The sequence below is a fragment of the Haemaphysalis longicornis genome, unplaced genomic scaffold (genome assembly GCF_048455015.1).
Source record: "Haemaphysalis longicornis isolate Haplotype H1 unplaced genomic scaffold, Haemaphysalis longicornis Haplotype H1 scaffold_3, whole genome shotgun sequence".
NCBI lineage: Eukaryota > Metazoa > Arthropoda > Arachnida > Ixodida > Ixodidae > Haemaphysalis > Haemaphysalis longicornis.
In genome coordinates this window covers 57,731,104-57,747,817 of record NW_027526335.1, presented here as the reverse complement: position 1 = coordinate 57,747,817, position 16,714 = coordinate 57,731,104, and the positions used below count along the sequence as shown (strand labels likewise).

The following is a 16,714-nucleotide window of genomic DNA, read 5'->3' as shown; positions in this document are numbered from 1 at the left end:
ATGTAGCCCGTCTCGGCCATGCCTACTAGCGACGCCAATAATTCTTTTTTTTTTTTTCCTTTTTTCTCACATGAACAAGGCAGCATGTGGAACTAGAAGAAAGATGCCTAGTTTGGCGTCAGTCTTGTGCAGTCATTGCAATGAGGACGATTCCGTTTATGGGTTTTTTTTTACTACCCTGTCGTCGATTTTCATACGTTGTACACCGTGCACTTCGCAGACTTGGCGCTGCCATTTCAGTTCCAGCACTTCTTTCTTTCGGGCCTTCACAAACGGGCTTCTGCTGCCGGTATCTATGCTTTGCGCTGCTGAGATTCAGTAAAAACTCTAACCCGTTTCCGCTATATTTTCTGTACGATACGAGCTCCTTCCTTCTTTGTTATTCTTCTCGGTTTAAGATAAATAAACGTTTTTATCTATCTCGGTTGTATCTCTTTTTTGCTTTCTATACTGAATTCTAAATTTATTCAGCACATTTAAACTCTGCTACCTCTTCATTATCTCGTAGCTAGCTAATATTTCCTTATCTTGATGACTGGCCGTGCCCCCACGCTTAATACCCCCCTCCCCCAATACATTATGTATAAGACGGGCGTTCATGAATTTTTTTACTGATATCTGAATGAGCGAAACAGTTCGTACTAAAATCTTCAACTTGTGCTCGGGAACCGTTGACTCCACCGTATTTATTCGTCGGTTAATTGCAGAAAGAAAAAGCCATCCATCTAGTTCTTGACCGCAGTAGTAGTGATGTAACATAGGGAAATTAGCAATAAGTGTCTCAAATGGTAACATCACAGTTGTTAGAAAAAAATATATGCATACTTCTAAGTAAAGAAAAAAAGGCGGATATTTATAACTCAGCACCGGTCATGTCGAACATATCACTCTTTCTTTCTTTTTTTAGCTGTACAGACAAACATTCGCACTTCCCTACCGCATACATGTTCATCATGGGAAACAGCAGGTGCAGAGAGTTCTTAACAGCCGTTCCGGTGTAAACTGGAAGCACTACTTCATAAATCTTAAGAAACTGAAGACTTTGAACTATCTTTGTGGTTCCCATCTCTACTCAAATTGATAGGTGGGGGCGATGCCGTGCCGGTTGTTGGTCTGTAGAGTCACAAAGCGTACCGCTTGCATTCTATACCGTCACGTGTGTTGTTCATTGGTCAACCTGATCCGTTTAGAACGGCCCCAGCACACCGGCGATTCACAGCACGCTACGATAGCGCGGAAAGGAAGGAGATCCCCATGGGAACCGCTCGTAAAACAACAGAAAAAAACGGCCGCCTCCTGTTTGAGTCTCCTAACGGTCGGCGAGAAGGTAAACCGACACACAGAACCTTTCGACTGGTGTCGTCTACGGCTGCATGCAAGCGCCTCAAACAACGTACGCTTCGCGCAAGCTCCTTCACTTGTATTGTTTTCAATCGATTCAGGTTATGGAACCCCGAAAACAATCCGCCCCCGACTAGAGCTGCCATGGCGCGCGGCAGTCCTGGCATGCAACCAAAAACCGGCGTCGGTGGCGGTTCGGACCGGGATGCACCGACAAGACGCCGTTCCCAGGGGCGTCTCGCGTTTCCGCGCTAACGTCACGTGCGCTCTCTTTCAGCACTTACGGCGGCGCTCCGTATCCGTGGGCCCGCCTTCCTTGCAAAGCAGTCGCGTCTGCTCGCATGCGAGTATCTGTCTGGCCTTCCTTTACCCGATCGACGTCAGTGTTGTACGGAACGGCGTTACAAGTAACGGCGTTCCTGGAACTAGTTCCTTTTAGGAGGAACGAAGGAACGCCACCGTTCCATTAAGGGTCGGTGGAACTGTAACGGTAACTCGTTAGGTGTTTGAAGGAACGGCAGGGAACGGCGTTCCTTCCTGCCAACGTTACATACATCCCTATAAATTGGCTGTTTTTGATGCCAAGGCTCGAGTAAAAAAATCCACAAGACTGTGTTTCCCTCCCTATAAGCTGACCAATTGGTCCTCCCTTCAGCGGAAAGTGCTTCCTGAAAGGTCAAATGCAGAATAACCACGCAGCGGGCCGCAGCTTGTGCTTGCTTTCATCGTTTGTCTGGGGAGGCCAGGATGCCCGTCTGCTCGATAGAATTGTTCGCTGCCGGGGAAAGGTTTCTACCTCCGAGCGGCGCTGCGGGTACCTTGTGAAACCACCGTATATTATCAGGGGTAATTACGGCATTAGACGCGCGAGCCGCGGGTACGTTGTTGTCGAGGGAGTTGCTCTCGTTGTGAGGTCATTCGAAGGGTCACCCCTCAAAGGAAAGCGCGATATCGTTGTCGCCAGTTGCTTGATCACGAGGTTTAAGCTATCATGGATCCCAGACAGTTCTATGCGAGACAAGGCTACCAACGACATGAAGACAGAGCTGGCTGCGGTGACCGAGCCATCCAGCGCACAATTTGTCGCCTCGTCCGCGCGCAGGATTTCTTGTCAAGTTGGGCAGCAAACCCTCCTAGCCAAGGCTTAGGATGAGCTGTCGCGGTACCTGCTGGTACCAGTTGACTACCCGCTCTCGCAGATGATCTTCGAGGAACTGAACCAACCAATTTTTCTTCAAGTTAAACACGTCAGTACCCTCAGGGCCGTACCCAGAAATTTTCCCGAAATTCATAACCCAGGGGTTATGAATTTCGGGAAGGGAATAGTTTTGCTGAAAGCAACAGTAAGTATTGTTTATGTGCTGCCTGGAAAAGATTTCGGGAGGGGTTCGAACCCCCAAACACCCCCTCTGGGTACGGCCCTGAATACCCTCAAGTGCATACGTGGAACGGCTCTTCAACATTGCCAACGAAGTGTTGACGAAATAACGGGTTCGTCTGTCTGACTCCAACATCGAAATGCAACTCTTGCTGAGTTCAAACAAGGGACTCTACTTAGTTGCGACTATGCATTCGGGAATTTTCTTCCCACTAACTTTTTTCACATTTTTTTTCTCTTCTGTCAGATCCTGTAACTCTGTTATGTACTGAACTTTTTTCTGCTTGAAGAACCAAAGAATCGGTCGGTTCTGTACCACGGTACGTGTTTTCTTTTTTTCTCATTACTTTTTATATAGTTGTGTTTGTTTCTTTACCTTCATAATGTCGCACTTTGTGTCCGACTATATTTTTTATAGTGTAAATGTTTTTCACGAACGTGATTAGGCTCCGTATTATTTCCTGTGCTTTCCCCTTATGCGTATTTCTAACCACTGGAACTGATTTGTGCGTCGCACATACTTGGCTATCTTTGGTTGTTTCCTTTATCTACTACACCTGATTGTGTTCGGCATACTACTTTGTAATTCCTGTGCCTAGATTTCGTGTGGGACTACGCTGTTGGCATTTTTTTTTCTTGTTATTGTCTTCCGACCTAATTTTGGATTGCGAACCTCGTAGTCATTACTTGTTCTGCTGTGTTTTGTTGCTCGCAAATGTGTGCTGTATGAGCCGTAAAGCTTCACTTTTGTATCCCCCTTACTAAATTCCCTCCGAAGGGGCCTGTAAGTTATTTTAAATAAACTGTAATATTAAATTAGCATTCGTCAAAGGTCCATGTATTGTTCCTTTCGACGCGGTTTCTAATGCAAGCCATTTAATTACGTTCCTGTATGTGAGTAACTTTCTATTCGCATATTTGAAGCGCACGGTAACCTCACTGCGCATTTGTAAGACCGAAGTGGGAAGTGTCATATGTGTTGCACCTATAATAGACGAGCACCAAAATCTCAGTTAGACACGTCTGGAGTTTGTCCGGTGCTCCCTGAAAAAAAAATCGTCTAGGAGCGTTTCTTTGGATTCTTTTTATCTCCAGATAAACCGCTGCAGGTGGTGTTCATATTCATATAATATCCGTAATTCGATATGACTTTTAAATTTCTCGCTTTATTTCGTCTCAGGAATCCGACACTATATTTTAATTTAAAAATGAAATGTAACGTTAATGTAACGACACGTTACAATGTTCGAAGTGTAATTGGAATGCGTTCCTTTCGCAACAAAGGAACTTGTAACGGGAACTCATTTCAAAATTAGGAAGGAACGAGGAACGAATGAAATGTAACGTTAATGTAACGACACGTTACAATGTTCGAAGTGTAATTGGAATGCGTTCCTTTCGCAACAAAGGAACTTGTAACGGGAACTCATTTCAAAATTAGGAAGGAACGAGGAACGACCTTTCGTTCCTATTTTAGAGAAACGTGTACAACACTGCCGATCGTTCATTATGCGAAACTATTCGAAGGCTCTCTCTTCTATACTTGGGAACAAGTTAAGAACAACAAGCGACGGGCCCAGGGGCGGTCTTCTCGCGTTTTGTGCTTTTCAAAAGTGTCCTTTTTTAGCAAGCCCTGATTGGCTAAAAGCGAACAACCGGATGTGACGCCATGCAAGCACGGTGGAGCTACTGCGCTGAGCCGCGGCTTCTCGGAGCAGACGATTTTTCCTCGCCTTGTTGTTGGTTCGCTGGCGGAACAAAAAACACATAAAAGATAGTTTAAAATAGGTTTAGTCGTTTAAAGTGAGTTTACGAGAACAGTTTCGCAAAATTCAACCAAATGCCCGCCTACAACTGGAAGTACGTCACAATGAAACAGACGCAAAACGGACGTTTTCAAAGCGGACAAACACGAGAATACCGCCACAGATGTCAACAAGCGCGCGCGTTTTGAAGGGTGATTGCTATGAATGCGTGATATCGCCTGAATTTTCGCACGTAGTTTATTTGTCGTCACTGCAGTAGTTTATAAGCATATTAAGTCATTAAAACCAGGGAAACGGCTTGTGCCATGTTCAAAATATTTCCAGTAACGCACTACTTGCGCTGCGCGGAGTAACATCCGGCTGCGGTGATGAGGCACAGCGGCAACTTCCGCAGGTTGCCTGCGAACTAAGAGTTTTGTGGGGAAGTATTCACAAAAGGATGGGGTCTGCGTGGTCTGCGGAAAAGAAACAGAAACTATGCGGCACCTAGTGTTAGAATGTGAGGGTATCCATCCAAATCTACATGAAGGGAATATTGGGCTTCCAGAAGCCCTAGGATTTAAGGGTATCACAGAGGAAGTGAACTTCAAGGCTGTCGAGGGGACGAAAAGAAGATTAGAATGCTGGTGGACGAAAAGCAGAGAGGGGAATATTGCCTAGGACAGTTACCACCTGTAACAGGAAAAAAAAAAAGTATTTCGGGCCTAATAAGCTTTTGTGCCTGCCCTAAGCAGCGCTAGTATTAAACCAAGAGTGTAAAACATGGGTATATTAGTCTTTTTTGGTAAGATGACATGTCATCACCCCGCTACAAAGGGGAAACCAATAGCAGTCATCATCATCATCATCGTTGCCGTATAGGCGGTGTGAACAAGACCCGTTACAGAACCTTGCCTCCCTCGGCCACTGCGTCTGTGACATCCGCAACCGACTGCTGCTCTGCTTCTGTCTTCAGTCGCTCCGCGCTTTCTTCTGACCCGCATTTGCTTGTCGCTTTGTTGTTGTTTTTTTAGCGTCTTGTTTATTGCAGTCACTTAATTGATTGATTGGTTGATTGTAGGGTTTAACGCGCCGACGCAACGCAGGCGATGAGGCGCGCCGTAGTGGAGGGCTCCGGATTAATTTTGACCACCTGGGGATCTTTAACGTGCGCCGAAATCTCGTACACACGGGCGTTTTTGCTTTTCGCTTCCATCAGAAAAGCGGCCGCCGCGGCCGGGAATCGAACCCGCGACCTCGTGCTCAGCAGCGCAACGCCTTAGCCACTGAGCCACCGCGCGCGGGTATTTGCAGTCCCTTGCGATTTTGCCATCGCTGTGTGTGAGCATAATGGCAGCTTCTTATTCAGAGAACAGTAGTTGCCAGAAGACGATAGTCTAGCTGTTCCCATAAAATAAAGTTGAGCTTCTGTTGACTTAGCTTGTTTCAGCTATTTCGTCCCTGTTGTAGGTTCATGTAGTGGCTCCGACTGATATGAAATTCAGTGCATTCTGGAAGGAAACTGGCACTTAAAAACTCGCAAACACTTCGTAGCATTTTCAGTCCCCGCGGCCGGGGTCGTAACCAGAGGGGGGTTTGGGGGTTCAAACCCCTCCCGAAATTTTTTCTGTGCAGTGCGTGAGAGAGCCGTAGGTTCCTTTCGGCAAAACTCATCCCTTCCCACAACCCAAAACCCGCTCCGAAAAAAATTTCTGGCTACGGCTCTGCCTGCGGGCACATTTTAACTTCTACAACACACACGCAAAAACACGCGCGCGCCCACACACACACACACACGCACGCACGCACGCACGCACGCACGCACGCACACGCACGCACGCACGCACACACGCACAAAATACCTCAGCGCCAATAACACATAATCAAGACTTCTGGATAAGGTTGCCGCGTTTAGATGTGAACTGCCCATATTCAGACACCCCTTGGAACTACTGGCAAAGGATTTACAATGAATGTTCAATAATATTATTGATTTTCGAAATAATATTTTGCACATTAAGTGTTATTTCTATAGAAAGATGTAAAAAGTTCACGTATCCATATTCGAAACATATATTCAGCTTATATCTGGCTGAAGCTTCTTCAAGAGAGGTGAACTTTTTTGAAGCTAGCATCAAAAAAGAAAAACAAAAGTAGTTACTGAACGAGCTATGCATGATGCGTACGTGGCTGGGAAAACTCCTTATCGTAAGTTTACTGAGTCAAATTAAAACGAGGGCGTTTACATCGCATGGCGAGTGAAGAGTGTTTCGGCCATGAAAAATTCACGTCGAATTTAGTTCCACGAAGCTCTCGCTGAAGCATTCGGCGACGTAAGCGTGTGAAAATCAGGTAGCCGCGACACAGTGGTATCAGAACGCCAACTCTGCGGTGGTAACGGAAATTTATCCTGCGCATGCCGTGAGTCACTAGCTATCTCTTTAGTTTTTTTTTTTTTCGTCACTTATCATGGCGAAGAGAGGAAAACCCCGGGTATCTGACAGACGACGTAGTTTGTACCTTTTGTGCTACAAAGCTCGATATTTCTGAGGTATTCGGGATAGCACCGCGCAACGGGGCAACGTTGGTTCAGGGCCTGTAAAAAAAAAAGGCTGTGGTGAAGACGGGTTTGCACGTGTGGCGATAAGAACCACTACTAACCATGTGCAGCTGTGCCGAGGTCGTCGAGGGGAAGCTGGCACCAAGGTTGACGGGGGAGGCACGTCGAGAGTGGGAGGAGTCGCAATCAACTCCCGCTTTGTGCTTATCCACCGCGCTGGCACACTTCAGAAGAAGCCGCAGAAGGTCGTTCGGGTTCCGAAAATTTGGCGGGGTAGAGCGGCCAGGCTTTCTCGTACCTTCACTTCGGGGGGATAAGCAGCAGCTTTCCGGCGGCCGATTCTCCGTTGTGTGTCGTCCCGGTGACTCAATGTTCACCTTGAAAAACCCGATAAGCAGTGGGGACAGGAGCTGGCATGCAATCCTGTCATGTGGAGACGATTTTCACCCCTTGGCGCCGCCGTGCTGATGAAACTGCTTCTGAACGGACTGACTGCTTTTGATGCATAGCAGTCCTTGCCGAGTACCCCCAGAGGCAGGACCGTGTAACGCCCTGCATTTCCACATGCATTTCCACAAAAATGCCGGGTGTCGCGGAAGTTCCAAATGCAATCGTAATGACGTAAATGGAGATAATTGGTCGAACGAAATTTTGAACATCGAAAAAAAGAAGCAAAATATTAAAAAAAATCACGGAAAATGTCAAAACGTATACCGCATGGCATTTCCACAATAATGCAGATTTCGTGAAAGTTCTACCGGTAATCGTTATAATAGCGCAGATGGAGATAATTGGCCGAACGAGATTTTTAAAAACTAAAAAATAAGAAAAATATAAAATAATTACGGAAACTGGGGAACCGTGTAAAGCCCTGCATTTCCACAATAATGCAGATTTCGCGAAAGTTCCGCCTGTAATTGCTATATAGCGTAACGGGAGATAATTGGTCGGACAGGATTTAGAAAAGCCAAAAATTTTGCTGCAAAAAGCTCACACTCAAGACAAGCGGCGTAAGAATGCTACGCATTAGTAGACAATTCTCTGAATTTCTGCAGAATTATTTTTTCGAAGAGGTCTTGACAAAGAATCGCACTCGGTCGCCCCAGAGAGTAGAATGCTCCTAAACTCTCAAGCTAATGTAGGTATCTCGGGAAAAAAATCACACTAATCGGCCGCTAAGACGACTCTATAATTACGCCCAGTTTCACTTACTCGTCATAATTAGTTACTTCGCAGTGAAGTGGACCCCATCCATCTGTTTCGTCTCATTCGCATTACATTCTATACTATAGGGACCGGGCGGCCGTTGTATGGCACCACCGTCGTTTCAGCGAACAGCGCCGCCCGTGGCGAACCGCTCGTCAGTGGAATGCCGGTGGCGGTCAGCGCAACGTAGTTGTGCATGGCTTTCTGTCGTTTTTCTGCGGTGCAGCTTGCAAAGCGCACGTAACCTCACGTGCATTTTTCAGATCGGTAAATCTTGAGCGCGGATGTAACGTTTACGAGGCCTGCCATGTGTCTTATTTACGGCCATACTCAGTATTTACAAATAGCAGACGACCCTCAATGCGCCAAGCTGGAAGTCAAGCTGGAAGTGAAGGTTCCTTGCTTCGTGCAATTTTTTCATGCCTGCATGCAGTTTCGCGAATCGAGGAGTATATTGCCGCTAAATGCTCCCACAAAGCCGGTGTGTGCAACCGATCTAGGAATGCTGCGGCACTGGCCTTTGGCAGTTGATGACGATACGGCGTCGACGTCGTGCACAAGCGAAAGACAAAGTTGGGCTGTGTCTTCGAAGATTTACCTCAAAACAGAAATTGTGGCGGACGACGCTTCCGTAACTTCATTACCTACGGCTGAAACGTGTTTAATTTCACAGAAATGCTCTTACTACAGTAATCGGGAATCGTTGATAGAATAAATACCGCATGATAGTAGAACGCTATTGCTTGTCGTGGAGACGCATTGCTTTACAAGAACTGTAATGGTTGCTGGCTAGTTGGTAAATGGTTTTTCAAAAACCAATTCATGCGTGGCTGAAGGACGAAAGACAGGAGGGTGCCCGAAACCTGTACTCAGCTTCACAACTGAATGCTGCGGTCGGTTTACAAGCTGCCACCTACGCTTGAAAAATCATGCACACCTCCGTCTAACGACGATGATGGTTTATCGCAAAGCTCTATCGTATGGGTTTCCTTTTTGGTTGCCTTCTGGATTTAAACTTTGACTAGTTAAGCGTCGAATTTGACCAGCACGCAGTTTGGTCTTTTGATCGCAGTGTCTTTGACTTTGAACATTTCCCATTCGATTTCGCACAAAGAAAGCTTTGTGTTCAACCATCATAATCATTAGACGGAGGGCTAGATGATTTTGCTGTTTAATTTTGAACTTCCATGCCCCCTCTCCAAATCTAAACTTCTTCCAGCGTGTCGGAAATGTGTCTGTGGTGGAGGACTCGGGCTCATGCACTCATGTTTGAGGCAACTAATCACGCGTTTTTGGTGTCTTCCCCAGATATTTTCAGGTACTCTGTAAAGAATACTTAAGCATTAAAAAACACCGGCTGACGTTAACCCTGCCACATTTTTTAACTATCGGTGCCAGCCTTTATTCTACGCAGGGGGTAAAACGGGAAGGGGAGGAGGGATGGTTTGTAGCTTGGGCTGTTGAGTTGGTGAATAACTTTGGCTCTTGATAAAATGACCACCACAAACGTGGGATTTCCACATCGGCTTTCATGCTCCCATGCTGTCACAGTGTCGCTCACCAAAACCGAAGGTACAAAGCTCACGGTTACAGAAAGTGTAAACTACCGCAACATTTCTACGGCTGCACGGTAATCCATCTCGTATGCAGGTGCCTTTCTATTTAAAGCACACGTATCGAGGTATCCCAGCGCTAAGGATGGCGTAGAAACCGTAGTCATTGAAACCAGTAAAGATCATTTAAAGTGGTAGAAATTATTTATAATATTGCTAATAGTTTTATTCCTACTCAGATCGCGCGGAGCCAGGCGCAGAGCGCTGCAAAAAGCGTCGTGTCAATGTAGCCCTTCCCCAACCTTACAAGCACCCAATAAGTTTGCGTAGCTGTTAGTGCATTTTAGAAGAAAATAATACTAATAATAGTAGTTTTATTCGTACTCAGAACGGGTGAAGCCAAGCGCAGATCGCTGCAAAAAGCGCTCATGCCATTGCAGCCGATACCCAACTTTAGACGCGTCCGACAAGTTTACGTAGTCATTACTGCATCTAAGAACCCAACACATCTGTCTAGACTTTGTTTCATCTAACATGTCTGCTCACAACGCCACCAAAACATACAAAGCACCGAAGCAAACACGACAAAAACAACGGGAGGCTGTGTAGTCCAATGCACCGGCTCATTCCACTGACGAGGAGAACGCCGAGTGGTGGCGCCACCCGTCCAGCTGCCCGGTCCCTATACGCTATAGCTGTTACGAAAATTGGTTTACCATCTGTACATTTCTAATTTCTTTTTTTTTCTGAATATGTTAGAGAATATTTAAGTCACAACGATTAAATGTGAATGCAGCGAATTCGGATCGAACTCTCACAGGATTAAAGCTCACCGAAAAAAAAAAAAAAAAAAAACTATTCTTTTCGCCGGCCAGAATTCTAGCTCGCCGTGATTTTTCGCAATACCGCCCAAAATTACACAATGTAATGGTTTGACCCATGTTTCTTAACGTGTGGTATGTATTGTTACCGGGTTTAGGACACAATATGGTCCCGGAAAATTTGGTCTTGGACAATATGGTCCCGGACAGTATGGTCCCGTACAAAGTGGCCCCGAATCAATCAGTCGAACCCGCAAACAGTCGTCGATATGTGTAGCGATTACTTTTTAGGCGAGTGATGGAAATAGGGAAATGTTGCCAATATTTTAGCAGTATTTTTGAACTTTCAAGATGTTAAATTACACTTCAGAAAGATGAAAACGCAATCATCATGCACATACTGCATATTTTCATGCGGGTGTAGGCCCGTTCGTCACATGGCGTTTTGTCATTGGTCGATTTGTAATAGGTCATTTGGTCACATGGCATCATTCAGATAGGAAACTTCGTAATAGGGGTGCGAGAGCAAATTTGGTTTTCATTTCTTGGTTATTTTTATTTGTTTTGATTTCAGGAGTCAGAATATAGTCTTCAGTGAGATACAATGAGCCACGATCCAGCGCCGCGTGCATATTCGGTTACACTCGTGTTTGCGTGTACTGTTGCTTCGTGAAATATATTGTATTAAAACTGCTACTGCATCATTGTTAATTGGTGTGAATACTTCTTATAAATGAACGCGGAATGGTTCATGATTTCACTTTTAAAAATTTTTGTTGGTCAAAATTGTAACTTTCTTCTTGACTTCCCTTCATTGCCAGGCATTCCGGAGTGCGCTGGAGTCCATATTAGTGTGGTTTTGGCTTCAGGGTCTCGTTTTATGTCTTTAATAATACTGTATGCTGTTCTCGAGATGTAGCCTCGTGAGAAGTTTAGGATTGCTGTCTTCGAATCACTAATTATTCTTTTTGCCTTTCCGGTAGCCATGGCGAGGGCTATTGCCGCCTCCTCTCCGATCTGCGGGTATTTGGTCATAACCGTGCAGGCTGTCACAATAGATCCCGCATTGTCCACGACTACACATAGCATAGATTTTCTTTTAGGTCCTTGTTGTAAGGCCGTATCTGTGTATAGGGACGACATGAGGCTGCTCGAGATCTAGTCTACCGAGCCCCCCAACCCCCTGCGGACACACTGCCAGATGAAACAGCGGATGACAGAGACCCACTCACAACATATAGAGAAATCTTGTACCACTACAGATGCAACAGGAAAAAGTACCCAGAGGCACACGGCAATCTGAATAGATCCCAGGCCATCACCTGGCGACAAATACAGACAGGAACTTTCCCTAACCCACTTCTGTATAGCTACTACTACCCCGGGACAGTCAGCGACCTTTGCAAAGCATGCGGCCAAAGGGCAGACCTCAAACACATAATATGGGCATGCAGAGAAAAGCAAAAACACACACAAAGAATAAACATCTTCAATGAGGAGCAATGGGAGACGGCGCTGCTCAGCTCCGAAGAACTACTACAGCAACTACTGATCCAAGAAGCTGAAGAAGCCGCCAGGGGTCAAGGACTCCTGGCCGACGACTGAAAAGAAGGGCAGGGAAATCCCCCTCCTTCCCCTTCTGGCTTTCTGGAACAAAATAAAGTTGTTTCTCTCTCTCTCTCTCTCTCTCTTGACTTCCCTTTACCTGCGGGTTCAATGTAGCGTCTAATCGTTAACCTTGATACGAGTGTAGGAATAACCATAGTGCAAAAGCATAGCCCCAGCTCTGTTGATGGTTATTAAATTGTAGTCAAAATCAAAAGCAAAATCCTACGCAAAAATAATATATTTTGTATACAGCGCAGACCCGTGCAACGCTAAAGTATAGTCAGAATTGCTTCATATGAGCGAGAAATCAGCCGGGCCGTATCCCTTCTGGGGCGGCTTGCATGAAAAAATAAAATAATAATAATAATAAAGAATAAATACAAGAAAACATGCCATCAGCTATTAACTAATGTGGGTGAACTGATTAACCGCGATAACTTGCACCAACATGCCTTGCAGCTGCCTTAGTACAATTTCGTCGCGGTGTCCACTTGGGACCAAATTGTCCGTCCGGGTTTCCACTTGGGACCATTTTGACCGGGACCATATTGTCCTGGGCCAAATTTTCCGGGACCATTTTGTCCGGGACCATATTTCCCGGTTCCAATTTTTACCACATTTTTGTTTAATGACTAGGTAACTCCTCAATGAGCGCAACTATACGAAGTGAAGAAGTCTTTCGCGCTCGCGAAATCTGCAAAGCGCTTCATATGCCAAAACCGGAAACGGAAAAAATGGTCCCGGAAAAAATGGTCCCGGAAAAAATGGTCCCGGAGAAAATGGTCCCGGAAAAAATGGTCCCGGAAAAAATGGTCCCAGTGACCATCTAGGAAAAAATGGTCCCATGGCCCAGCAACGTGTTTCCCTTCAAGTTAGTCCGGTCTGAACTTTGTTGCGGTTTGATTTTGTCCCTTTGCGTTTTAGCTTAAGGTTTGAGAAAGATGGAATGCTTTAATGTTCCCATAAGGGGCCGAAATTAACGCCTTTGGAGGCTAAAATCTAACAAAGAAAATTGGGTCGACAGACAGACGGACGGACGGACGCATTGATGGATGGATGGATGGATGGATGGATGGATGGATGGATGGATGGATGGATGGATGGATGGATGGTAGGGCTGAGCATGGGTTAAACATTTTAATGCAAGTAATTGGATTAAAACCGCACAAGCAACTGCGAGGCCTGGAACCGTCGGTTTAGTAGCTTAGTCGAACACAGCCATCTCAGTGTCTGGAAGGTCATAGAACTCTACGCTGCGAGGTTTCGTCAGTATCGGTGAAAATTGCACAAATCAAAGAAGTGCACAGCGTCGTCCCGGGTCTAGGACATTTCTGTGCAAGGCATATCGGTGTAGGACGTTTCGGTGCAGACATTTCGGTGTACGGATATTTCGGTGTACGTACATATAGGTGTATGGATACCGTTTCGCTGAACGGACACCTCCGGCGCAAACAGTTCGGCGACCGAATGATTGTGTGCATGCTTGTTTGAAAAGCCATTATATTTTTATTTTCGCTTAACATGGGTAGACAACAATCTAGCGCAGCGCTTGCATTTTTAGATTGGTGCCGTCTTCAACTTTTTCCGGGTGTTTTTAGAAACTGAACATTTCTATATTTTTCTTTAATACCTCGTTCATTTTAGCAAGACAAACGTTCTTGGTTCGATTAACCGGCTTTACTCGAACAAGTCTTTTTCGTGCCTTGGCTTCGGGACCAATTTTTCCGGGACCATTTTTTCCTACCTTGGATTTGGGACCATTTTTTCCGGGACCATTTCTTCCGGGACCATTTTTTCCAGGACCATTTTTTCCGGAACCATTTTTTCCGGGACCATTTTTTTCCTACACCCGCCAAAACAAAGGGATGACGCACGTGTGAAGCGCTTCGTTTATTACAAGAGAAGCGGGAGTGAAAACCTTCCCGTACTTTCAGTTGACTGCTGCGTATAAACCTCGTGCTATGCGATTATAGATATTTAGCCTTTCTTTGCGATCCCGCCCTTCCTGCTTGTGGACCCTGACAACTGCGATGTGTTCGCAATGCACATATACAGCACTAAGCGAAATCCTTAGACTGAACGCGGATGCTGCAATCTTCCACAAATGATTCGCATCACATTCACTGTGCGAGCATTCGGGTGGCCTCACTTATCGCCCCCCCCCCCCTTCCCCCCTCCGCGGCCGTAATGTATTTTTGTGATAGTCGAGTAAAAAATTTCGCTTGTTTGACCTTTTTTGTTTTGTCGTTCTGTTCGTTATGCACGCACGCAACCTTCAGATGTTATTACTTTTTCGCTGCTGGTAATATTTTGTTATTAATAGTGAAACCATGCGGTAAAAAAAGGCAGGAATCCGTCTTAAGTTTCCCTGCCCTGAATCTGCTCCAAATTAGTAAAGACAGAGGAACCAAATTTTTATGCGGCGATCTGCATTCAGTCCGGATAGAAACAGCGGTGAGCTCATTTACTGGCAATATTCGCTGAGCTCCCTTACAGTGTTTCTTAGCCCTTTCTCATATACATGCCAGAAAACCTGCAGTGATCACTTCGCGGACGGAGTTTTTGTAACTTTGTTCGTTGTGAAACGTCAGCTTTTATTATTGCCGTGACGGTGTCAGCGGCAGTGCTTCTCCGTAGAATTGAATACACTAGCGTCCTCATTAAACCATTAACCCGCAGTTCGGGGCTGTTGGAACCAGCATAAAAAAACTTGTACACTGCACACGGCCCTCGCAACCCGGGGTATGAGGAAAAGCGAAGTCGTAGGTGCACAAGCGCTTGCGGCGATAAAGAAAAGCGGGACCCGAGCAGATTCGTTCACGGTCACCTTAGTCCATTACCTCCGTGGATACACTGTTTCTGTTAGACGTAGACGTATAATTTCCTGGTCTTTCTTTTTGCGTTATTGCGAGATTATTTCACAGATGCGATATTTTTTTCTACGCACGGTATTTTAATGCACTTTGGACTGATGTAATCCGTTGCCCCTGTATTTCCTGGTAGATTATGTCGTCCTATATGGCGTTATCACTATATATCGTTGTCCCGTCGGTGATGAAATGTGCATTGGGTCACTGCCAGGCTTAATCCTTCTTTATGTACCGGGGATGTCGATAATCCTCGTATTTAATCTTTTAAAAGTAAGGCTAGCGTGTGTTCGAAGTAGTCACTTTTGTTTACTCAACTGGATTTGGCTCCACTACGCGTTCTTTCGGATTATTTGTTGTCCACTTAACGGGTCATAAAATGTCCCTCCTAAAACGGCCTCAGCGTGTTACCAGGAAATGTTCGAACTAATGAAAGCGCTACAACAGAGACTACACCGCGATTTATGCCTGTGTGACAGCATCGTCTTCAGCTGTTAAGGCAAAAGCCTTGCATGTTTCATCGAACGCGAAAGTGACCGTCGAGTTTGTGACCGTGACCGTGATCGAAAGTGACCGTCGAGAACGAGTTTGTCCCTTGTGTTACAAAAACGCGCTTTTCCAACCATGTACAACTACCGATACCAACTAGCCCAACAACAAGCCTTAATGAATATAGGGCTAATATATCACTATGTGAAACCATCTATACTTGTTACGTCACACACTCAAATCTATACGTATGCAGCTAATTCCATTTTCTTTATTTTTTTCTTTTATTTCCTGCTTTTATGTGTCGCTTCCGCCTTACTTCCTACAGTGAATATTCGCTCCTCCCTTTCCCCGGAGAGTAGCATGTAGGCGACAACATTCCGGCAGACCTCTCTGCTTTCCTCCTCTAATAAAGAGCCACCTCTCCCTCCCTCCCTCCCTCCCTCCCTCCCTCCCTCCCTCCCTCCCTCCCTCCCTCTCTCTCTCCCCTCTCTCTCTCTCTCTCTCTCTCTCTCTCTCTCTCTCTCTCTCTCTCTCTCTCTCTCTCTCTCTCTCTCTCTCTCTCTCTCTCTCTCTCTCTCTTTTCGTGAATGTGCCCCGAAAAAACAAAGTAAAATGGCCAGGCTCTTGATAGAACCACAATGACACTACAAAATTGAATTAGTAGGATACAACGTTGTCATAATTACACTTCAATGGTTCGCAAGGAGATTGCTGAAAGTCGCGAACTATAAACGAAGCTGTGTGCTAGAATGAAACGCTCTTCTTTTACACAGTTAATTTGTGTTTATACCGCGGGTGTATATTGAGCGCTGCGGAGTGCGAATCCTGGCAAGCTGGAAAAATGTTTACAGAAAATTATAAATGCAGGTATTACGATGCGTGGCAAATGTTCCGCTAAAGCTGACGTTTAATGATGAGTTTGAACGACGGTTGTCCCAATGTACGCGCCAAAATGGCCTACACCAAAATGTCCGGGTGACAAGGCGCTCGCTTTTCTGTCCTAATTTTGAGCCTATGATAGCAGCCGTACAGCCATGATAGTGCTGTAAATATACGGATACAGTTTTGCTGCCATAACATTAGGTTGCTCATTGGGCGAGAAATGCCATCGTCCTAGAAACGCAGTGACGTGTTACATAACGC

At 45.6% G+C, this 16,714-nt stretch overlaps 1 long non-coding RNA gene across 2 annotated transcripts in view; it reads left to right on the top strand.

Annotated features, from left to right (window-relative positions):
- The window catches only part of LOC144174482 (uncharacterized), a 188,792-nt gene that overhangs the window by 12,951 nt on the left and 159,127 nt on the right, over positions 1-16,714 (top strand). The window lies entirely within an intron of this gene.